General features: G+C 47.4%; 2 pseudogenes; one reads left to right on the forward strand and one right to left on the reverse strand.

Moving 5' to 3' along the window:
* Nucleotides 1-19555: 19555 nt before the first annotated feature.
* On the forward strand, nucleotides 19556-20028 carry LOC118709609 (annotated as a pseudogene).
* Nucleotides 20029-22281: 2253 nt separating this feature from the next.
* On the reverse strand, nucleotides 22282-22983 carry LOC118709227 (annotated as a pseudogene).
* Between the last annotated feature and the right edge of the window lie 1324 nt (nucleotides 22984-24307).

Consider the following 24307-nt stretch of genomic DNA (forward strand, 5'->3'; position numbering starts at 1 on the left):
CCGCACCGGAGGTGGTAGGACAGCCGCCAAACACCGTCCCCACCCCTCCTGGAGGTCAGAAAGTCAGAAAAAGCTTGCCCCCTCCAGCTCATCTGGTCTGACCGATGCGGTACAAAGTGCCTTCTCTTTCATAGGCACCCTGTGATGGCAAAAGCAACACGACTAATAGTCACGGAGTCTCACCATGAGCTTGGGCTTTATGATAAAGCTTAAGGTGTCATCTCACTTAATCTTCACAACTGCCCTATCGACTTTGTACTTTTACTGTCATCATTTATACATGAACAGAGACCAGTAACCTGTCCAAGGTAGTCAATGGCAGAGGTGGAGTTTGGACTCATTAATTAATTACAGGGCCCTGGAACAACCCACTCTCAGGTCGTTTTTGGGCCTTGCTTTTTCTTGGTAAGTGTTATGTTACTTGGGAGGCCCCTGAGGGACAGAGAAGTTAATGACTTGCTCAAGATCACACAGCTGTTTGGAGCATCTGGGATTCGACTCTAATATATGTACTCTTCCCACAGCTTAAGACAGGAATAAAAATAAAAATAAAAACCTAGGTCCATATGTTCTTGGAGATATTTCTCATATTCCTGTATAAAGAGTGGTGAGTAGCAATTTAGTAAAACCATTCACCTGCCTAACCATAGGCTCTGATCAGGACTCTTGAGGCCTCTAAGTCCTGCAACCAGGGGTGTTGTGAGCATCCCAGTTTTGACAGTTGGATGGAGAAATCTTCATGTGTGCACTGGGGTGGGAAAGATCCTGCAGTTCTAACTTCGAAGGAGTAGATATTGCAGGGGAATGTTCAGGAATATATACACTTGCCCAGCTGGTGTGGCTCAGTGGTTGAGTAACAACGTATAAATCAGGAGGTCATGGTTCAATTCCCGGTCAGGGCACATGCCTGGGATGGGGGCTCAAAGCTCTATCCCCAGTGTGGGGCATAAAGGAGGCAGCCAATCAATGACTCTTTCTCATCATTGATGTTTCTATCTCTCTCCCTCTCTCTTCCTCTGTGAAATAAAAAAAAAAAAAATTTTAAGATTATACACACTAGGTCCTAACTGGTTTGGCTCAGTGGATAGAGCGTCGGCTTGCAGACTGGAGGGTCCCAGGTTCGATTCCAGTCAAGGGCATGTACCTTGGTTGCAGGCACATCCCCAGTAGGGGGTGTGCAGGAGACAGCTGATCGATGTTTCTCTCTCATTGATGTTTCTAACTCTCTATCCCTCTCCCTTCCTCTCTGTAAAAAATCAATAAAACATATTTTAATAAAAAGATTATACACACTAGGCGATAGATTAAATTCATGGTATACCCCAATCATTTATGGAAATGCCATATGTATAAAGGTTCAGTGTTGATGTGACATGTGTCCTTGGGGAAGGGACACATTCAGAGACAGTGAAAAGAGCTGAAACGGGTACAATGTGTAAAGGAAAGAGACTTAAAAGAAAAATCTTTAATGTTCTTCTGGTCACAAAAAAGAGTACATGTAAATGTGAGAAATTAAAATATCACCAAAATGCATAGCTTAGAAAGTTAAAGATAAACTGAACATCTGTTCTTTCTTTAAAATATATTTTTTATTTCAGAGAGGAAGAGAGAGATAGAGCATCAGGGATGAGGGAGAATCATTGATCAGCACATCCTCTCCTGGGGATTGAGCCCAAAACCTGGGCATGTGCTCTGACAGGGAATCAAACTGTGATCTTCTGGTTCATAGGTCAATGCTCAACCACTGAGCCACACTGGCCAAGCTGAGCATCCATTCTTTATAAAACAAACAAACAAACAAACAAACAAACAAAACCCCTCTTAAGAAACCACGAAGAGAAAGGATAAAGGCTATTTGCCAGAAATCCTTAGCAGACATTGGTGGGAAAGTACAGAACTGCTCGTATTCACATCAGAAGACACTGGTGAGCTGTTACCACTGGTAGCAAATATGGACCTGCAGTCGGAGCCAGTGCCACAGAACAAAATAAACAATTATACATGGGAAAGTCAATTTGTAGTTATTTGTAGAATATTTGGTTACTTAGGACCTCCAAGAAAATAAACTGACAAACTTTTAGAAGTGGTGGAAGGGCCGAAACCGGTTTGGCTCAATGGATAGAGCGTCGGCTTGGGGACTGAAAGGTCCTGGGTTCGATTCCGGTCAAGGACATGTACTTTGGTTGTGGGCATATCCCCAGTAGGGGGTGTGCAAGAGGCAGCTGATCGATGACTCTCTATCATCGATGTTTCTAACTCTCTATCTCTCTCCATTCCTCTCTGTAAAAATCAATAAAATATATATATATATATATATAAAGAAGTGGTGGAAGGGATGGCCTGATGTTAAAAATTATCAGCTTTCCTGTGCAGGAATCAGCTAGGATATGTAATAGTAAAAACGTTCTGTTTACAAAAAAAACAAAAACCATTAAATTCCTAGGAATGAACATAGGAGTAATCCAATCTCACTGTAATTAAGGAAATTCAAGTTAAAAATGACATACCATTTTTTGATTTGTCAGATTAGCAACAATGAAAAAGATTGGTAATATCAAGTGTTGGAGAAGGCTTGAAAATACATGCGTTTATGCCCAATTTCTTTGGTACAACTGCTCCCTGGGGTGATTCCAAGTTGCCAATGTGAACTGAATGTGGAATGGGGAAGAGATTTGCAAAAGCACAGCATTGTATAGATTCCTCCCACCATCTATACTAATAAAAGCCTAGGTGGTCCTTGCGCCCTCTCGAGACATCCTCACGTCATCACAAGATGGCTGCCACAAGATGGCCGCCACTAGATGGCCAGAAGGGAAGGGCAGTTGTGGGCGATCAGGCTGGCAGAGGAGGGCAGATGGGGGAGAGCAGGTCTGCAGGGGAGGGCAGTTGTGGGTGATTGGGTCGGCAGGGGAGCAGTTAAGTGTCAATCAGGTCGGCAAGGGGGTTAGGGGGCAATCAGGCAGGCAGGCAGAAGTGGTTAGGGACAATCAGGCAGGCAGGCAGGTGAGCGGTTAGGGGCCAGCAGACCCAGATTGTGAGAGGGTGCAGGCTAAGCTGAGCGACACCCCACCAGGCCTCTAGTAGAGATATAATAGACATTAACCCCAAAAGCATAGATTTACAGTTAGGAAAATGATTTCTGAGTATATATTATTTCTGTTTGTAATATAATTTATGTAATTGAAATTTTAAGTGATTGCTGTCTTTAACAATGGGATCACAAGTTCCTGGAAATTTGATAGTTTCTATGAGCTGGTCCAAGTTGGCTCTAGCACACAACTTCACCCATAATCTATCTATATCTTTGATTCTCAAAGTGTGATTTTTTTTTACCTGGACACTTTTTAGAAATGTGGGACAAGATCTCTAGTGGATTTGAATGCATGTTAAAGTGTGAGACACAGTGCTTGAATGCCATGTGGTAGTAAAAAATAATGTGAGGCCAATCTTCATGTATTGTAGAAACAAAAAAACCCTCTAAATATATTGTTGAATGAAAAAAAGCAATTTGCAAAATAATGTTTATAGGGCATTTAGGTAAAACTCACACAATAAGCTAATTTCTAGATTTTATAAAAATATACATGAAAATGCATGGAAAAGGTTTGGGAGAGTGGTTGTGTCTGGACTGGGGGTTGATATTGGATTTGAGGTGGGAGGACCAAGGGGGAACCTTAGCTATCTGAAAAGAGTTTCTGAGGATCATGCTTGCCTCCAGCATCCTGAGAAAATCTTCCATTTATTTATCTTTTTGGTTTAACAAATGCCTATGAGTTAACATTGTAATCAGTTATACACACTTCAGTGTGCGTTGATTTGATATGCCTGTCTCTTCTGACCCATCAGTTTATGAGAGAACTTTCTAAGTAGTAGTTTGTCACATAATTATTAAGGTGATTTGGGATAGAGGAGACCAAAGTAAGAAAGAATGGTGTGGGCTGAGTGTGTGTGAAGACAGCCCTGGGTATCTTGTTGCTGGTAGATATCTTGGTGGTTTAATGAATAAATAATTTGCTTTTGGGTAAAAGGATAGGAACCTGCATAAACCGTACAATTTGTCCTCTGACAGTGTTGTTGGAAGGGCACTTTAGTTTCTAACGTGTATCTTCTGCTCAAGTTCTGTTTTCCAAGCAAGGCTAAATTGATCAAGGACTACAACTCCCAGGATGCCTTGAGGTGAGAGGCTCAGGCAAGATTATAATTTCCAACCAATTATGTTCTAGGAGGGAGGTTTACAAAGCACTTCATATAGTAGTTATAAAGAATGGAACACCTCTATAGATGTTAATAAGGAACAAATTCCAAGATAGACTATTAAGTGAAAAGAACAAGATGCAGAATAGCAGTTATGATGTGGGGCCATTTGTATGTGTGTGTGAACATAGAGGCACACATATATATTCTTATTTGTTTAAAATATGCCACAAGAAAATAGTAACTGTCTCTGAAAAGGAGAAATGGAAGGGCTCAGGGTCTAAGGTGAAAGACACACTTCTTTTTTCCTATAAATCCTTTTGCACTTTTAGAAAACAATATATATTTTATTGATTTCAGAGAGAAAGGGAGAGGGGGAGAAGGGGGGGAGGAGAGAGAGGGAAACATCAATGTTAAGATAGAATCATTGATTGGCTACCTTCTGCACGCCCTGGATCGAGCCTGCAACCCAGGCATGTGCCCTTGTCTGGAATCGAACTTGGAACCCTTCAGTCCACAGACTGACGCTCTCTCCACCAAGCCAAACCAGCTAGGGCTCCTTTTGCACCTTTTGATTTTTTTTCCTACATATGTATATCACTTACTTTAAAAAACTAAATAAGTAAATTTTATTTACTTTAAAAAATACATTTTTATTGATTTCAGAGAAGGAGAGGGAGAGGGAGAGAGATATTGAAACATCAATAATAAGAGAGAATCACTGATCAGCTGCCTCCTGCACACCCCACACTTGGGATGGAGCCCACAACCAGACGTATATGTGCTCTGACTGGGAATTAAATTGTGACCTCCTGGTTCATATGTGGATGCTCAACCACTGAGCCATGCTGGCCAGGCAGTGTCCTATATTTTTATTTGCTAAATCTGGCAATTCTAATATATATATATATATATATATATATATATATATATATATATATATATATATATATGACATGGACCTACTAGTATACACACACCAATGTCACTTGCCTGGTTGTGAGATTGGACTGTAGTTATGTAAAATGAAACCATTGAGGGAAACTGGATGAAGGGTACACAGAATCTCTCCGTACTGTTTTTGCAACCATCTGTGAAATGTATAATTCTTTCAAAATAAAAAGGTTTTTGAAATGGCCCTCAAAAAAACCCCCACTGCTCCTGTTGGTGATAAAAACAAAGAGATACAGAGAAGTGCTGATTATTAAATCTTGGAAGTTTTATGGAGCATTGTAAATTGGCATTTTGCAAAGGTCTGAGATGTATCCTTCTTGAATGTCAATGATCTTGTATCGTTATTGACAGCAAAACCAAGTGGTTATATGGTGGGCTTAGGATCAATCAATGTGGGTTCAAATCTGGACTGCTCCACTGATTAGCTGCGGGCCATATTTGCAGGGGTGCACTGGAGTAGCACATACTCCACACTCAGTGACATCGGACAGAAGTTATACTACCAAGAATGGCGAACATGAAAAATCAGGATTATTTATTTATTTATTTATTTTAAATATATTTTATTGATTTTGTACAGAGAGGAAGGGAGAGAGATAGAGAGTTAGAAACATCTATGAGAGAGTCATTGATCAGCTGCCTCCTGCACACCCCCCACCGGGGATATGCCCGCAACCAAGGCACATGCCCCTGACCAGAATCGAACCCGGGTCCCTTCAGTCCCCAAGCCGATGCTCTATCCACTGAGCCAAACCGGTGCCGGCAGGATTATTTATTTATTTACTAGAGGCCCGGTGTACGAAATTTGTGCATGGGGCGGATGGGGTCTCCCTCAGCCCAGTCTGCACCCTCTCACATTCCAGGACTGCTGGCTATTAACCACTAGCCTGCCTGCCTGCCTGATTGCCCCTAACTGCTTCTGCCTGCCAGCCTGATCACTCCCTAATCACTCTCCTGACAGTCTGATTGACACTTAACTGCTGCCCTGCTGGCCCGATTGCCCCCAACTGCCTGCCCCTGCTGGCCCAGTCACCCCTAACTGCCCTCCCCTGTTGGCCTGGTCTCCCCCAACAGCCCTCCCCTGCAGGCTTGGTCCCTTACAACTGCTCTCCCCTACTGGCCATCTTGTGGCAGTCATCTTGTATCCACATGGAGGCAACCATCTTTGATCACATGGGGGTGGCCATCTTGTGTGTTGGAGTGATGGTCAATTTTCATATTACTCTTTTATTAGATAGGATGTTATTCAAGAGAGCTAGTTGTTCAACATTTACCACCACACAACAGACTTTGAGCTTCAGTTTCCTCATCCATAAAATGGGGGAAGATAACAGTCATAACCTCATAATGTTTTTTTAAATTAAAATACATTTTTATTGATTTCAGAAAGGAAGGAAGAGGGAGAGAGATAGAAACATCAAGAATGAGAGAGAATCACCATTCAGCTGCCTCCCGCACACCCCCGACTGGGGATCAGGCCTGCAACCCAGGCATGTGCCCTTGAGCGGAATCGAACCCAGGACCCTTCAGGCTGACGCTCTATCCACTGAGCCAAACCAGCCAGGGCACCTCACAATGTTTTTGAGGATTAAATGAGACCACATCTGGAGGTTGCTATCAAATAGAAGTCTGTCAAATAGTAAGTGAGCAATAAATGTTGGCTATTCTTATCTCTCACATCACTATCTCTCATATTAAACTGTGAGTTACTTGAGGCCAAGTTCATGCTTTACTCATCTCGATATCTTTAGTGACTGGCTCGGGGCCTGAAACACAGCAAAGGCTAAATGAATGCTCTCTAAATGTATGAATAAATGACAGTAGTGCCTTGAAGTCCTCAACCTCCTGGAAATTTGCATTTTATCAGAGACCTATGAGCCCACACTTTGATCTTTCATCATGAGATTTCCAGGCCCTGTGGCAGGCTGCCAGGAGGTCTGGGCGGCACTGGCACTCCCCCCAAGGTAATGCCCAAGGCTTTGCAGGCCTGGTCCAGGTGGCACTCTTGGGGCATCTCCGTCCTCAGGGAGCCAAGATGGGGCATATCTGGCTCCGAGCCTATGGCCTGTCTGACTAGAGGTCATTTAATCCTCGCTGGATTTGTCCTGTTTGTTTTAGTGAACGGGGCTGTTTACTTCCATCTCTTACTTCTAGGGGCGCTTGCTCATTTTGCTTCCCTTTTATTTACTCTTTGCAAGCACTTGGGCTTGAGTAAATATATCTATAAAGTTCCGGGGACTAGGTTATTCTGTGTCTGGCATTTTAATGGCCTTTAAACGGTGTCTGCTCAGGTAAGCATTTTATAGACGGGTCGAAAAGATAGAGATTTCTGTACTCAGTGGCTGCTGATTCCTTCCAAGCTGTCAGCTGTCTACCAGCAGCCTGTGAATCATCAGTAATAAAAAGATGAAAAACTCACACCCATCCTGGACAGAGAAACCGACCCACCTTGGTCAGTCAGACATGGGATGTGGGCACTGTGGTAGGTGTTTCAACTCTGGGGCAGTGCTTGGGGTAGGAATGACCAAGAGTGATTCTTAAAAGGGAGATTCGTGAGCCCCACACTTGAAAATTCTGATTTGGAAGGTTTGGGCTGCAGCCCGGGGACATGCAGTTTTAACCCAGGCTGCAAATAACTCAGCTATCCTTGGATTACTCATCTGCTATTAAAAAAATATATATTTTATTTATTTATTTTTTATAGAAAGGAAGTGAGAGGGATAGAGAGTTAGAAACATAGATGAGAGAGAAACATCGATCAGCTGCCTCCTGCATACCCCCCACTGGGGATGTGCCCACAACCAATGTACATGCCCTTGACTGGAATCAAACCTGGGACATTTCAGTCCGCAGGCCGATGCTCTATCCACTGAGCCAAACCAGTTTCGGCTCATCTGCTATTTTGAAAACACTGATGCCAGGGGTGGTCTGCTGCATTGTAGGGAATGTGGAGAGAAGCTCTGGGACCCAGAGTGGGTGGTTGGAGTGGTTCCATGGGCATTTAGCATACTGCACTTGGCTGATGATGGGTATTGCACTGGTAAACCTCTTGCTCAGGCTCTAACTTGACACTAACTTGAGGGCAGGGACCATGACTCATTCATCTTTTATTTCCTGCAATCCAATCCCTGAGAGTGTGCATGGCTCACAGGTTGGTGCTCTGCACTGGCAGGGACATTCCCACCGAAGACAGACCTGGACACAGGGTGGCCTGGGAGCCAATTGCTGGGGACAGATGTGGCGGAGAGGCTGATTGTCATGGTCACCTGCTCGCTTCTTCTGGAGCTGGGCTGGGTCTTTCAGAGGCTGAATGGACAACGCCTGGACCTACTGCCTCCCCCCCCTCCGGCCCCTCCCTCTGTCTTGGCCTCTCTGCTTTAACTTGCAGAACCCATTATGACACCCTCGGGGTGATTTGATACAGTGATGTCCTCGCAGCACCCAGGCCTCAGGTTAGCCTATCGTGGCCAGCGTGTAAACGATGACCCTGAGCAGGTTGTGTTCCAGGAAGCTATAGATGTAGACTTGCTTTATTTGAAGACCTCCACCCTCATTTGCCAGCTTAGCCCCTTTGCTACCTTCCCTGGTCAGTGTGCCAATGATCTTATTTGTGTGCTTTCTTTTTTCTTTATTTTTTTTAAATATATTTTTAATGATATTTCACAGAGAGGAAGGGAGAGGGATAGAGAACTAAAAACATCGATGAGAGAGAAACATCCACCAGCTGCCTCCTGCACACCCCCTACTGGGGATGTGCCCGCAACCAAGGTACATGCCCTTGACCGGAATCGAACCTGGGACCTTTCAGTCCGCAGGCTTACTCTATCCACTGAGCCACACCGATTTCGGCTTATGTGTTTTCTTATGCATCGTCTGTTTCCCCCACCAGAGGATGAGCTCCAGGAGGGCACAACCCACCCCTGCCTTGTTTGCTCCTAAATCCTCAAGGCCTAGCACCGTGCCCGGCACACAGTGAGAGCTCAGTAAAGGTGTGGTGGTTGCACTAACACAGGAACGAGTCTTTGCGGGCTCCAGCCATCCATTCATTTATTCACTCGACAAGCATGTTTTGCACATCTGCTGTGGGTCAGGCTCTTGGCAACCCGAGTAACTCCTTCTCTGCCCCAGGAGCTCCCAGGCTGGCGGTGGAACGCCGGAGACACATCCGTTGTGTAATACACCCTGACAAGGGCTATATATCCAAGGTTTAACAGAGATGGGGCTGCAGGGAGGAGCACAGGGCGGCAATGACAGGCTCTTAAGCCAGAGAAATTGTATGTGGTCTGGCAGGATTTCCATCCAGGGGGCCTGCTCTGCCCCAAGGCCTCGGTCTCTGCTGACAGCCCCGGCTGCTCGTTTCTGCTAATATTGCAGCAGGGTGCATCTTTAGAAGCAATCTATAAGACACCATTTACAGCCATAACCAAACCACAAAAATCAATCCCCAACGCTCACTCCCATCAACAAACATGTGTGGAGGGCCTCCCCAGTGTGGTGCACAGTGCTGTGTTTAGGTGTACAGTGGGAAGGGGCTGTGGGAGATGCAGGGAAGAATGAAATGAGGACTCTGAGCCAGGGGGCTGCTTGGGAGACAGGACGTGGGGGGGGGGGGGGGGGGAGACCGTCAACCACACAGAGTGTGTATGCAAAGGAGTGAATGAAGGCCCTGGAACTGTGCTGTCCAGTCCAGTAGCCAGAAGCCACAAGTGGCAACTGAACATTGCAAGGTGCTGGGCATGTAAACTAATGTACAAAGATATGTATAACATACCTCACGTGTAAAATATTGATCACTTCTTGATAATATTTTGGATAAAACCTGTTAAATATACATTATTAAAATTAGTCTGTCTTTTTTACCTTTTCGAAATGTGGCTACTAAGACATTTAAAATGGCATAGGTGTACAATTCTATACTACATCATCTGTATATTGTATGTGTGTCCATCACCGTTTATTCCCCCTTTATCCTAACCAATGTCACACACATTCACACACACAAAACCCACTCCTGAAACACAGCAAAACAAAGAACTAGCTAAGACAGTGATACTTCTAACTTTCAGTTTGTCGTTTTATTTAAAAATTACTTATATCTGAAACTTATATATTTTATATATATATTACTTATATATAAAACATTGACTGTCAACTGTAATTGAAAAATAAACTAAAATAATAAAATAATTATTTATGAAAAGGAATAAAATGGCATACGTGGCTCCCATTATATTTCTGTTGGACAGCATTGGTCTGGGAGTTGAGGGACCTGTGTTCCTGCAGCTGGGAAGAATTCTAAGGAAATGGCGATTAGGGGCAGCAGGGGGTGCCAAGAAAGGGGTAGAAGACTTTTGATCGCGAATGGAAGGAGGGAGGATGGCAGCACAAGAGGCAACAGAGTCCCAGGGACAATGGGCACTTGTAACAGACACTCACCCAGCACTTCCTGCCACGAAGGCATCTTCCAAAAACGGAAGCACTTCCAGCCACTCTTCACCCAGTGGCTCTAGAGTAAGCTTCCTTCTCACTCCTGGACAACAGGGAGTTGGCCAGTGAGCTGGGGTTAGATGCTAAATATGGAGAAAGTTAACCCAGCCCATTCATTGCAAGGTGGGTTAAAAACACACCACCCCTCCCTGACTCCCAGGCCCGGACCCTGAGCGAAGGGCAGTGCTGGGAAAGGGAGGGGAGGTCCGGGGCCCCAGTGCGGGTGGAGCTGGGAGTCTGGTCTAATGTTGGAGACGGGGAACATTTCTCAGAAGAGCAGTGTGGCCCAGGGGGAGGAAGTCAGCCCCCAAACCTGGCCAGACAAAGCTTCCAGTATGGACACATTTCATCAGGGGCCTCAGGCAGCCTGGATCTGAGGTTCCCGCCTCTGCCCTCTCACTCAGCCACACAGAGAAAGAAGCTGTAAACACTCTGATGCAAGGATTAACTCTGCATGTGGTGTCTGGGACACTGTGAACAAATACAGTGGCAGCAGTATTTGTGTCTGTATTAGATTGATCTTTTTAACGTCCAGTACCTAGGACGTGAGGCTTGGTACACAGCCAGCGTTCAATAAAATGGATGGAGGGAAGAAGGAAGGAAGGAAGGAAGGAAGGAAGGAAGGAAGGAAGGAAGGAAGGAAGGAAGGAAGGAAGGAAGGAAAGAAAACGGAGGGAAGGAGGAGGGAAGGTTGAACTAATGTCCAGAAGCAGATTCGTGAAGTGGGCTATACTAGTTCTATGCTGAATATTTGGGTGTGGGCCAGCCAGCTCCCACAGTGTCCAGGTCAGAGGAGAACTAAGCCCCAGCACACAGCACTCCACCATCCTCCCTCCCTGCCTCAGGGCCCTCCGCCCACAGCTTTGAGAGACAGTTTATGTCCGGGCTGTAGCCTTCCCGGGCTAAAGCTCTGCCCCGGGTGTCTTGTCCTATTAAGTACTTCAGAAAGCCCCTTAAGGCCTCTGTAAAAGGAAAGATAAAGTGAAGAATTCCAGTTGGGTGAGATAAGTCTGGCCTGGGGGTGGGGTAGCTGAGTTAGTTCCCAAGTGAATCAGGAAGCCTGCAGTTTCACAGTATGGCCACTGGAGGGCGCTTCGACCATGAAATACCAGGTCTTCAACTCCCAACCCAGACTTTGAGAGTCCAGGTTCAACTCAACAAACATTTAGAAATCATCACAAAATTGATAGCTCTCTTGTATTGAATATTCTATACACGCTAAATTCCTTGATCTCATTTAATATTCACTACATTTTCTGTGAGTTATCTTGGCTGTTTAGGTAAAACCGAGGCTTAAAAAAAGCCAAAGGACTTGCCTGAGATGACTCAACTGAGTATGATTAGGGAGTAAGGACTTGAACCCAAAACCTTGGGTACCACCTTCAACAATGAATGCACAGCCCAGTTGGTGTGGCTCAGTGGTTGAGCATCAACCCATGAACCAAGAGGTAGCTGGTTCAATTCCAGGTCAGGACACATGCCCAGGTTGCAGGCTTGATCCTCAGTAGGGGGTGTGCAGGAGGCAGCTGATTGGTGTTTCTATTTCTCTCTCTCAAATTCCTCTCTTTCTAAAAATCAATAAAACAGAACAAAACAATGAATGCACAGAAGCTGAAAAAGTACTCCTTGGGTAGAAGAAGAGACCTCGGAGAGATGAGTATGCTACACAAATTTTGTTACTGAACAATTTACACATAAGAAATTGGAAGATGGCTCACAGATACTTTGTACATTTTATATGGCAATGTTTCTCCCCACCCCTCGAAATGATGTTATTAAATAAATGAAGTGTTTCACAATTCATGGTATCTTAACGTGGAGGAAATAAACTCATTGTAATACAAGACTGGGAAAGGGAATTTTTGTTTAACACTTAAAAAGCACTTAGTATGTCTCTGGAGCTATTCTAAGCACTTTCCATAAAGTAACTCACTTAATCCTCACTGCTGACTCTGAGGTATGTGCTGATATGGTCCTCATTTCCAGATGAGAAGCAGAGACCAGGAGAGGGAAGTGACCTGCCCAAGGTCACGTGGCTGGTCAAAGGCAGAGCTGGGACTAGGAACCCAGGTAGTCTGGTTCCCGATTTTGTCCTCTGGAATTTGGGGAACCTCTCCTTGAGCAAAGGTGGAAAAGCAGGAGGTGAGGAGTCAGGCTTGGCTCAGGCCTGGGTTCCTTTGGGGTTTCATAGGCATGAGGGAAAGAGGAGGGGGTATAGCAGAAGGGCCCAGGAAGTGGAGGGGGTGGGGTTGTTCCAGTCAAGGGAAGAGCCGAGGCCACCCTGGCCCTGCCCCTCTCCAGGGACTGGCCGTTTGGAAGTGCAGTGTGTGGCCAGGAAATGGCCGGATTGGGTTACAGGGAAGATTAAAGGAGCTAAATTGGGCCTGGGGCTGAGGGAGATGTCCCAGAAGGGAACTGCAGAGGGCCAGCCGCTGAATGGCCGGCTGCTGGAGCTCAGGGTGGGGGGCAGGGATCTCACCCAAGGCAGGAAGCCCTTGTGAGCTCTGCACGGCTGGAATGTGGGGTCACCAAGCAAGGGCATCCTCTTAGAAAGAGCTGGGGTGAGGGCAGAGACCCTGACCCCAGAGAAGGGGAGGGGTGAGGCATGCACCATAGGGGAGAGTGTTGAGAAGAGGGGGAGAGGGGAAGAGGCCTGGTCTGGAGAGGGTGGGGAGGGGCAGGGACCAGACCCGGGGAGGGGCAGGGACCAGACCCGGGGAGGGGCTGAGGCCAGAGACTGAGAGGGGGAAGAAGTTGGGGCGGAGACTCAGCCTGAGCCCTGAGAGGGGTCCGGGGCTCCATGCTTCTCCAGGCTGTGGTTTGCAGGGTGCTGGTGGAGAGCTCTTTGCACCACACAGGAGCAGCTGGAAACAGCCTGGGTCCCTGGAACGCCCTCCCACAATCCCAGCCTCCCTGCTCCTCTCTTCCCAGCACCACTCCCAGCCTGAGTGGCAGCACCGGCTGTGGCCCCTCCCAGCCGCCAGGGCAGGTGGTCAGTGGTCTATTCTGGGGCGCAGGGTGGCCGGAGCCGGGTCCGAAGCAGAGGAGAGCCCTGCCCCTCCCTTTGAGGCTGGCTGGGGAGGGGCACCAGGGGGCTCTGTGGGACAAGAGGGCTGAGAAAGCTCCAGTGCTCCATTCTCAACAAACTCTGTCTCCTGGTCCTTAACATTGGGAAGGGGATGCGCCTGGGACTTTGTAGGTGGCTTTGGGGCCTGGGAGCTGGGCGGTGGAAATCCCCGGCAGCTGACAGTGGACTCCCCAGGAGCAAGCCTAGCCCCCAGTGCCAGTCCTCCAGGCAGCCTCTCCAGGACGGGATTGTGCTGCTGCTGCCCAGGCCCGCCCCCAGGCCGGTTGGGGGCAGTCTGGGGCCCGGGCGCACTCAGGGGCGCCTCTCCAGCTTGCAGGGGAGCCCCAGTGCCTGGCTGGTCTGAGGATGGCACAAGGCAAAGCAGCCCCCCTAATACCCCCCACCCCCCACCGTGGCCTCTTTATTCCCCGTACAGGAGATCGTCAGTGTCCCCCCGGGGAATTGTGGGATAAAGGCCAGACTCCTCCGCTGGCTGATGGGACCTGACTCCCCCACAACCCGCCCTCTCCAAGCCGGGGCCCTTTTCTGGAGAGCACTGGGACTGGGCAGAAGAGCAGGGCAGAGTGTTGGGAGGGACTTGTCCTCTACTGGACCAGGGGCTTTCCGGCGGAGATCCCCCAATACGGAGTTAAAAGAAGTACCTAGAAAGGAAACTGCTGGAGCCTGCCCAGCCAGTCTGTAGCCAGGCCTGAGAGACCACGCAGAGAAACGAGCCTGGCTTCCAGGAGCCATTATCTAAGATACAAATCCAGACTGTGTGTTTACTTGCTGTGCAACCTTAAAGAACTTACCTAACCTCTCTGAGCCTAGAATTTGTGATTGTAAAATGAGGATAATAGTTATTTCCCAGCATCATGAGGATTGGAGATACTGTGATTTTTTTTTTTTTTTACATGACAGGTGTCCCGTATACAGTAGGTACTTGATAAGTGGTATAACTGTTATTCTTAGAGGTAGCATAGCCTCTGACAGAGAGCTTTGGAGTTACGCAGTCTTGGCCCTAAACCTGCTGACCTGAAGCAAGGATTCAAGCCAGTCCCTGGTATCCGAGAACCAGCTGTTTATCAAAGGAGGCAAAATTCTAGTGATAGTTGATACTTTCTGAATATGTACTGTGTGCCAGGTGTGCTTTGCAGACAATTTCCCATTTAATCTTCCCAGGAAACCTAGGCTGTTATTACCATTTTACAGATGAAGAAACTGAGGCTCCAAAAAGTAATAACTTACCCAAGAGTGGTTGAGGAGTTAAGCCCAGGTGGTGATCCAGCAGCTGCTCCCCAAACCTCTCCCCTTGCTCACACCTCTGTGGAGTCACATGGGACTTAGGCCATGGCTGGCCATCTGGCCAGGTATGAGAAGATAGAGGGATGAACGACTGAGGCTATAAAAACACTGAGGGCCCAAGAAGGTCTTCTGGACCCAAGACTCACTTTCATTGCAGACTTGGACGGTTTGGAGAGTAAGGAACAGCTCAGGGTGCTGTGGTGGGGTGCGGTCTGGAGTGGCAGCGAAGGTCCTGGGGTCTGAGTGGACCCCAAGCTGACTGTGACTCAGCTGGCTGGAGGAAGGGGACGATGATCCTATAAGGCTATATATAGCAACTGTGCATAGTGGCCCTGTGAGGTCATTGCCAGCCTGCTCGGGCCCTGTTTAAAGAACCCCGCAGCCTCAAAGGAAACCTGGAAAGGGCCCAGGGCAGCAAGGATCTGACCAAACTGGAGGGGCTGGAACCAAAAAAAGCCTATGAGGGAAGATGAAAGGAATGAATGAATCAGGCCGAAGAGAAGGCTGAATGACGGCACCAAGAACCTGACAGAGAATGCCAGAGAGAAAGGAAACTGCTTTTCTCTATCTGGGTTACCGTCTGAAGAAAGAAGGGGCTTACAGTTCAGCAGAGGGCTTAGGGTTCGTGAGCGGCTGTCCAGGTGCGAGTCCCAGCATAGGTGAACGAGACTGTGAGGTCTGCTTGGGGTGGGGCTGAGTACCATCCTGCACACCTCACCTGTCTCCCACTCACCCTGATCCCCACACCTCAGTTCTCACACCTCTTACTCTCTTCCACCTACTCCTGTCTGCTAGGGCCGTGGTCGGTAAACTGCGGCTCTTTGGCCTCCTCACTGCGGGGAGGTTGGGTTGGGGGGCCCAGCCAGACAGTGGCGGAGGCAGGGTTCCACGGCCTGGGCAAGTCTATCTTAAAGAAGTGGCATTAGAAGAAGTTTAAGTTTAAAAAATTTGGCTCTCCAAAGAAATTTCAATCGTTGTACTGTTGATATTTGGCTCCGTTGATATTTGGCTCTGTGGACTAATGAGTTTGCTGACCACTGTGCTGGGGGGTTGCAATGTGGGTGTGTGGGGCTGTATGTTTGTGTTGGGGCTCCTCTGCCTCCAGTCTCTGCTGCTTCAGGAAATGGTTCAGGCGGGTGGATTTGGAGAAGTTCAAGGGTAGACTTCTGGGAATTGTGAGGAGGTGGCCAGACAAGGTGAGGGGGTGAGGGGACAACAGAGAGGCCGAGAGCCCTCAGGGGCTGCCTTTGTAGTGCTGGGCACTGGGCAGGACCAGGTGCTCACACAGGGAGGATGAAAGCCTGGGGGCAGGGCGAAGAAGGGGAGGGTGAAGGAGGGAGGAACCTGGAAAGAGGGAGAACACGTGTCTGAGGAAGCTGATTCCATTTCTGCTGGCAGGTGCAGCCACATCCATCACCCTGTGGTGGGATTCGGGCTGTTCTGGGGACATGCCAGTGATCTGGGTCCCACCTCATGGTGCGTTCTGAGAAAGGGGCCTCTGTCACTCCTCTCCTTGGGCTCAGAATAGAGAGAGATGTTTCACTTCAAGCAAGAGAAACTGAGCCCTGGCCGGTTTAGCTTAGTGGATAGAGCAGACTGAAGGGTCTTCGGACTGAAGGGTCCCAGGTTCGATTCCGAGGGCATGTGTCTTGGTTGTGCAGCTGATCAATGTTTCTCTCTAGTTGATGTTTCTAGCTCTCTATTCCTCTCCCTCTTTGTAAAAAATCAATAAAACATATATATATTTATATATATAATTATATATAATTATATATAATTATATATAATTATATATAATTATATATAATTATATATATATATATATATATTTTTTTTTTTTTTTAAAGAAAGAAACTGAGACCCAGAGAGGGCACGCAACCAGCCAATGTCACACAGCCCATCCCGACTCCCAGCCACATGCTGCTCCCAACACACCGGGGTGCCTTCCAGGGGATCTTCTCTTAATGCCACCTAAGTCTCCTCCCCTCTCCTCCACTGGACCTCCGACGCCATTCTCACCATCCCCCCACCCCATCTCTGCCTGATGCAAATAACACCTGGAATTTAGGGGGGCTCAGAGTCCACAACGCCCTTTCACCTCCGCCCTTCTCATTAGCTCCTCCCCCCGCCCCCTTCTTTCCTCCACCACCGCGGCCTCCTCCGCCTCCCCGCCGCCTGCCAGACGTCCTATTTGGTCGGGTAGGTTGGGGGCTGGGAGGAGGTGAGATGAGCTTCAGACTTCTCCTACTTTGGCAGAAAACCCGCAGCGCTCCATGGCTGTAAAAGGAGCGCGGGCAGGCGGGGGCTGGAGCCGGGAGAAGGAGCGAGGGTGTGGGGTGAGGAGGGGGAGGCGGGGTAGGGGTTTGTGAGAACCGGGGTGGGTGTGCGGCGCAGGAGGGGGCGTGGGGAAGGGCCTGGGGTCCGGTGGAGAAAGCTGGGCGAGGAGGCCGCCGCCTGGAGGTCTTAAACTCATGAGATGGGGAGGGTACCAGAGGCGAGGGGGTGGGTAGCCGCCTGCGCCTGAGGAAGAGGGGCCAGAGCTGCAAGGGGGAGATGCGTTTCAGCCAGAACCCTGCCTCCGCCACTGTCTGGCTGGGCCCCCCAACCCAACCTCCCCGCAGTGATATCAGAGAGAAACAATTGCCTCTGGACATTCCTTCCCTTTTACAGTCACTCGGGCTCCTCCGCGGCCGCGGCCGGTGGAGGTTAAGCAGCATCACAGCTGAGGGAAGGTGGGTGGAGGGGGCGGCATGGGAGGCCGCTGCGGGAGGGGCTCTGGAGCAATGAGGCAGGGAGGCTCCTGGGAGCGAGGGCTCGGCTGGGGACCTGTCCCGCCCAGAGACTCAGGATGGGAGACACTAAGGGACTCCAGAGATGACCCTGCCTGGTCCCCGTTCACACCTGGGCCTGACTGGGGAGGGGGAGGGCAGGACTTGCCCAGGTGGCACAGGTGTTTAGCTGGTGAGACCCCAGGATGAGTGCTGTCTCTGCCTTCGCCTCTGGATCGGGGGCCACCCCCACGGCCCCAGGCTTGGGCCTCCTACCAAGTACTAAAGCTGAGCCCAGAGCCAGGCTCCCCAGCTTCACGCGGGCCACACTGTCTCCAGGCCAGGCTAAGGGTGGAAGCATGAGGTCCTCCTCAGTTGGGAAACAAAAAAAGAAGAGGAGGATGATTAGCCCTGGAAAAGAGGGCAAAGGATGTGTCCGTGCCCCCCCCCAACCCCCCCCCCCCCCCCCCCCCCGCCCTGTGGGTGTAAATCGTGGAGGGAGGTGTCAGCCCTCAGGGATTCTGGGGTGAACCTGGGGTAAAGTGAGGTGCTTTCAGACAGGGCAAAGTGGAAGAGTCACTTCCATTTCTCTCCTTTTGGATCCCCTTCAGTTTTCCTCACTCTAAATTAGGGGTGTCGAACTCAATCAGAGAAGGGACCAAAATCTAAAATCCAGCCTAAATCGCGGGCCGAATGGTTTACTGAACAGTCATAAACTGTCATTGTGATGGAAACGCAGCGGAGTGCAGTGATGACAGCGTGGTGTGGGCCACATTGCAAGGCCTGGCGGGACGGATTTGGCCCTCGGGCCTTGTGTTTGACACATGTGCTCTAAATGCTCTGTCTGTGCTGTCCTGGGCAGTGTCCCCATCACTGCCATCCACTCACATCAGCCACTGCTCCCTATTCGTGCCATCCGAGGGACCTAGGCGGTCCTATGGTACGGCTAGGCAGGGCCCTTGTCTGCCAGGGAGCCCTCTGTGAGGTTCGGAGACATGCCTAGGCATCCATTCGCCCTCCAGACACTCAGCAGAGGGGAAGGCCAGGAACAGGAAATGCAAAGAAGCCTGGAGGCTGGAAAGAGCTCCGCAATATGATTCAACAGAAAAGAGGGCAGCGTGCCTGAGGTGAGGGGAGCCCAAAGGGGCGGTGAGTGAATTGAGAAGGCAAGGTGGGCGGGGCCAGTCCTGCGGGGACTTTGGGGCCATGATGAGCTTGGGTTTTGCTGGTGCAGTGGGTCAGGGAAGGGAGAGAAAGTGGTGATGGTGAAACAGGCTGTCTCCAAAGGAATGAGCACTCCCCAGAAGTAGCTGAGGAGCAGGTCTGCCAAAGGGGGTTCTTCGTGCTCTGTTTGGCTCTGAGGTTACCATAAGCGGCATAGCAGAGACACATCACCTGGGTTCAAATACAAAGAAATATTTTCTAACAGCAGAACGGGCCTCTGTCTCGTGCCCGACATGCGCTAGGTACCCAGTGGCTCTGTATGGAATCGAATGGGCTGCCTTGGGACGCCAAGCTCCCAGGCGGTGGAGGGATTTGGGCTGGAGCAGGCTTGCTGGAGTCACAATGAAGATGACTTAAGCCTTCACTGAGAAGTGGGGCCATGAGACTGGTCAACCTCGTGATTAATAAAGTTACCTTCAACCTGGGGTTTCCAAGACTCTCCAAGGTCCGGGTAACTTGGGAAGATCTCAAGCAAACTTCAGGACTGACTTTCTTTTTTATTTGATTCAACAAAATATATTGATATACAGATAGCACTGTACAAGGCACCATATCACATACACAAATTTGTGAATCCCCCCCACCCAATCCCCCACCCCTCTCTGTCTTCTCTGCACTGGGAGCAGTTCCCCTCATCCCCTGAAAATGTATGCCTGCATCAAGTGTGTCTCTACCCCCTCCTTGGTCAGGAGCACCTCTCAGCTGAGCCGATCACTGCAATGGTGCTGAAACTCAGAGACACTGACAGATGAGAGCCTCAGCAGCCTGACGGCCCATGTCCCCCAACCTCACTTATTTCTAGCCATCTGGGCTTCGCCCTCTCAGAGGCCTTGGAGCTCTTCGGCCTAATGGTGGCCTTTCTCATCCTCTTCGCCATGTGAAGGAGCTGTCTCCTCATCCCATAGTTCTTCCGTGTCTTATCGTCCCTGTATGTTCTTTTTCCTATATCTCCCCAGGCAGCCTGGGGAAAGTAGTTGGCTCAGGGTTTGACAGAAGGAAGACAAATAAATACTGTATTAATAAGAAAAAGATATTTGTGAATTTTCTTTTTCTGGTAAGTGCTGAATGAACTGGTCTGTCTTGGTGGAGCTTCCCATTTCCAATATCAATTAGCTTAAGAGGTGACCATAAAATAATGTAACGGCTAAATTTATATATTTAAAGTGTGTCTCCCCCCCCCAAAAAAAAGTGTCCCAAGAATGTTCATAGCTGCATTGTTTATAATAGCAAAATAATAAAAATAATATAAATATCTATCAATAAAATAAATGGCCAAATAAACTATTGCAAATTTATACAGTGAATTACAAATGAGGATAGTAAGACTAAAAACCTCCCATCAAAGAAAAAAGCTGTAACAGATGGCTTCACTGGTGAATTGTACCAAACATTTCAGAATTTATACCAATCTCTTCCAATAATTTGAAAATAAGAGACTTCTTTCCAGCTCCTCTGTCATCCCATCACTACCTTGATATCAAAGCCAGACAAAGATACACCATAAAATAAAACTATAAGCCTTATGAATATTGCTATAAAAATTCTCAACAAAATACTAGAAACCAAATTCAGCAGCATATTAAAGAAATTATATATGGAATCATCCTTCCATTCCAGGAATAAATGCCACTTGATAAAATCATACTTCTTAATTTTACCAAGTGGGATTTATTCCTGGAATGGAAGGATGGTTTAAGATATGAAAAATCAATTAGGATAATGCACCACAATAACAGAATGCAGGAAAGCCCCCCCAATGATCAATTTCATTTACAGTAGCATCAAAAAGAATAAAATACTTTGGAATAAATTTAACCAAGCAGATAAAAGACTTGTATGTTAAAAACTACAAACCACTGCTGAAATAAATTAAAGAAGACAGAAATAAATGGAAAGGAATTCCATGTTTATTAAATGAAGATTTAATATTGTTAAACTATCAATACTACTCAAAGTGATCTACAGATTCAGTATAATCCCTGTCAAAAGGTTTTCTGAAGAAATAGAAAATTACATCCTAAAACTCATATGGAATTTCAAGGGACCCGGAGTAGCCAAAACATCTTGCCAAAGAAGAACAAAGTTGGAGGATTCATACTTCCTGATTTCAAAACTCACTGGAAACACACAGTAATCAAAACAGTATGGTACTGGCATAAGGACAGATTATAGATAGACCAATGGAATAGAATAGAGAGCTCTGAAATAAATTCTCACATATATGGCTAAATGATTTTCAACAGGGGTGTCCAAACCATTCAATGGGGAAAGACTGTCTTTCCAACAAATGCTGGAAATTTGGATATTCATTTGTGAAAGAATGAAGTTGGACCCTTACCTTCATACAGCACACAAAAATGAACTCAAAATAGGTCAAAGATATAAAACTGTAAAACTCTTAGAAGAAAATACAGGGGGTAAAAGCTATGATATTGAATTTAGCAATGATTTCTTGAATATGAAACCAAAAGCACAGGCGATAAAAGAAAAAAAATAGATAAATTGGACTTCATAAACATTGAAAACGTGCGTTCATCAAAGGATACTACGAACAGAATGAAAAGGCAACCCACAGAATGGGCCTCTTGCATTTTGTGATGATACATTAACCATCCAAATAAGTTTTTATTTTATTTTTTAGTATATTTGCTTCTACGTGGTTCCTGGGGAGGCTACCAGTAAACCCAGCCCAGCCGTATCGCTGCTTCAACAGAGCGCTCCTTTTTCACCTGTCGTCCAAGCCTCGGAGTGTTGTTTTGCTGCCCTCCATGGTAACAAATCCTCAAGGGTGAAACTTAACTTTGGAAACTGAATCAAGTGGTTCAGAGCCAAGGTAGAGATGTTGATTTTTACTAGAAAATAGGTGGATTTATTTATTTACTTATTTGCTTTCTGTCTTATTTCACAATTACACTGAGCTACTGGAATAGTCAGAAGGACAATTTCGTGTGTGTGTGTGTGTGTGTGTGTGTGTATGTGTGTGTGTGTAAACTTTTCCCTTTATTGTTTTACAAAGTGCCATGAACATCTCTTCCATGCATATGGGTGAAAATCCCCTGCTGATATAGAGTACTGTATAAATGGATAAAAAGGCTGCTGGTGACAAGAATGACAGACACCTGAAGCAAACTATCAGCTTAAGGTGAAAGCACATCACCTGGCAAATGCCCACCGGAGAAAACAGGGTTAGAATATTCTTACCAGAGGAATCAGAATTAAAGCCCAAGGGCTTTAAAGGTATGGGATATCATGTAAGTCCCTTTGGCCGCTGCCTCCACCCCATTAGTCCCCAGGTAGGAATGGATCTTGTACATCTCTTGGCATCCAATGAAAACATCCGCTTTCTTTTCTTTTTTCCCTTAACTCTTCCTGAGCCCTTGCAGTGTCTCCACATTTCCTCATCATCTCCTCACTGCCCAAATGTCTTTCCCGTAAGTCCGACTGATAGTTGTTGGGGGAATCATCTGTCCCCCTGTCCGTTTTTGGCTTTATTTTTCTGGGGCACACAATCTTCAGCCTGGCGCTCCTCGGCAGCGCAGGACTGGCTCTCTGGCTTGGCCTGGGTTCTGACTTGCTTTTACATTGTGCTTTTTCTTCACCTTCCAGCTTGCTCTGCTTTTTTTGTTTCCCCTCATCATCGCTGTCCCTCCTACTGGTGCTTTTCCTCATGCTCTGGCTTCCCCTCCATTTCTGGCTTTTCTTCCTCATAGACTTTTCTCCATCTTGTGTATCTATATATCATCTTCAGTCTTTCCCTCACTTTCCAGCTTTCCGTCATTTTCACTGCAGAGTTTTACCTGCTGAGACAGCCCTCCTTTCCTGTCCTGCAGGGATTCTGGATAGGTTCTTTCTCCTTTTCTAGCCTTGCAGAATCCTGGGGAAGACATGCAGAACTGTGGACTGGGCCAGGCCTGTACTTCCTCGTACACATGAAGCTGACTTGCCCCTTGCCTGCTGGGGCAGCTCAGGGGGTTGGTAGCACATGGGGAACAGGAGTGGACAGTGCGGGGTAGAAAGGCAATTTCCTTATGTGAACTGGAAACTGTTTTCAGAAAGGAGCCCCACAAATGTTTTGTCATCTCCAGCATTGTGGAAATAGATATGCACTTTCCTACAGTAGATTAGTCAAGATTGTCTGACTACAAGTGACAGAAGCCAACACCAAGCTCCTTAACTGAAAAGTAGGAAAAGTTTATTGGCCTCAAAGCAAGGAAGAACACTGAGAGAGCTCATGAAATTGAGTAAGAGCTACAGAACCAGGGCCTAGAATTTGGGATTGCCTGCCTGGCAGTTCTCCTCCTCTCCAGGTGTCTTTGCCTCTCCTTGCTTGTTGAGCTCTTTTTCCTCCAGAAAGACCTTCCCAGCAGGTAGGAAACATGGTTGCCACAGGCTCCAATTTAGTAATCCCAGTTCCATCTATAAATCCTAGGGAAGGTCTCTGATTGGCCCTGCTCAGCTCCAGCACCACCCTTTGAGCCAATCACTATAGTAAAAGTGATGCAGTTCTAAAACTGGCTGGGAGCTGAGTCTCTTATTCACTTCTGGTGTGTGTGTGTGTGTGTGACATTTGTTACCAAAATAAGGAAATGAGAAAGGAAGCTCACAAGCTACTTTGAACTACAACAAGGACAGTGCTGCCTGGAATGTACTAAGAACCCACATGATCTCCAAAATTCTCCAGGAGTCTAGAATCTAGTTTGGGAGATGAGACACAAAAATAACCAGAATGCAACAGCTTGCAATGACTCCAAGAAAGGATAAGAATAGCTGGAACTCCCCACCGACCTCATAAGCTTGTCTCTTGGGTAAAAATTAGACACATAATGTGAAAGGGCTTTGAAAAGACAGCAGTAACAAAGCTCTTTAAGATCACCCGGCACTTTCACACCCACCCTGGGGACAAAGCACGGGCTCTGGAGTCAGACTGCTTCAGCAGAGTGGCATAGAGTAGGTGCTTCGTACATTTATTATTATTATTATTATTATTATTATTATTGTATATTGTTACCTGAGGCTCTTCAAACATGTATAGGGTAAACATGGCAAGGCTAGTATTCTCTCTTTATAAGGAGGACACTGAGAAGTAAAGGGCTTGTCTGCCAGTAATTAGTTCTGCTGGCGATGGCAGAACTAGGGAAGGACCAGAACTCTATTTCCAGGATTTGCATTCCGAAAGGGTCAGGCCTAAGGGAGTGCCAGGTGGAGGTGTGGAGAGGCAGCAGTGCTCATGGAAAAGTGGGCATGCCCTGTGGGGCCAGCCAGGGCCTTGCAGATGGGCAAGACCTCTGCCGGGCTCCATTCCTGCTGG

Source organism: Pipistrellus kuhlii, unplaced genomic scaffold, assembly GCF_014108245.1.
Source record: "Pipistrellus kuhlii isolate mPipKuh1 unplaced genomic scaffold, mPipKuh1.p scaffold_m20_p_7, whole genome shotgun sequence".
NCBI lineage: Eukaryota > Metazoa > Chordata > Mammalia > Chiroptera > Vespertilionidae > Pipistrellus > Pipistrellus kuhlii.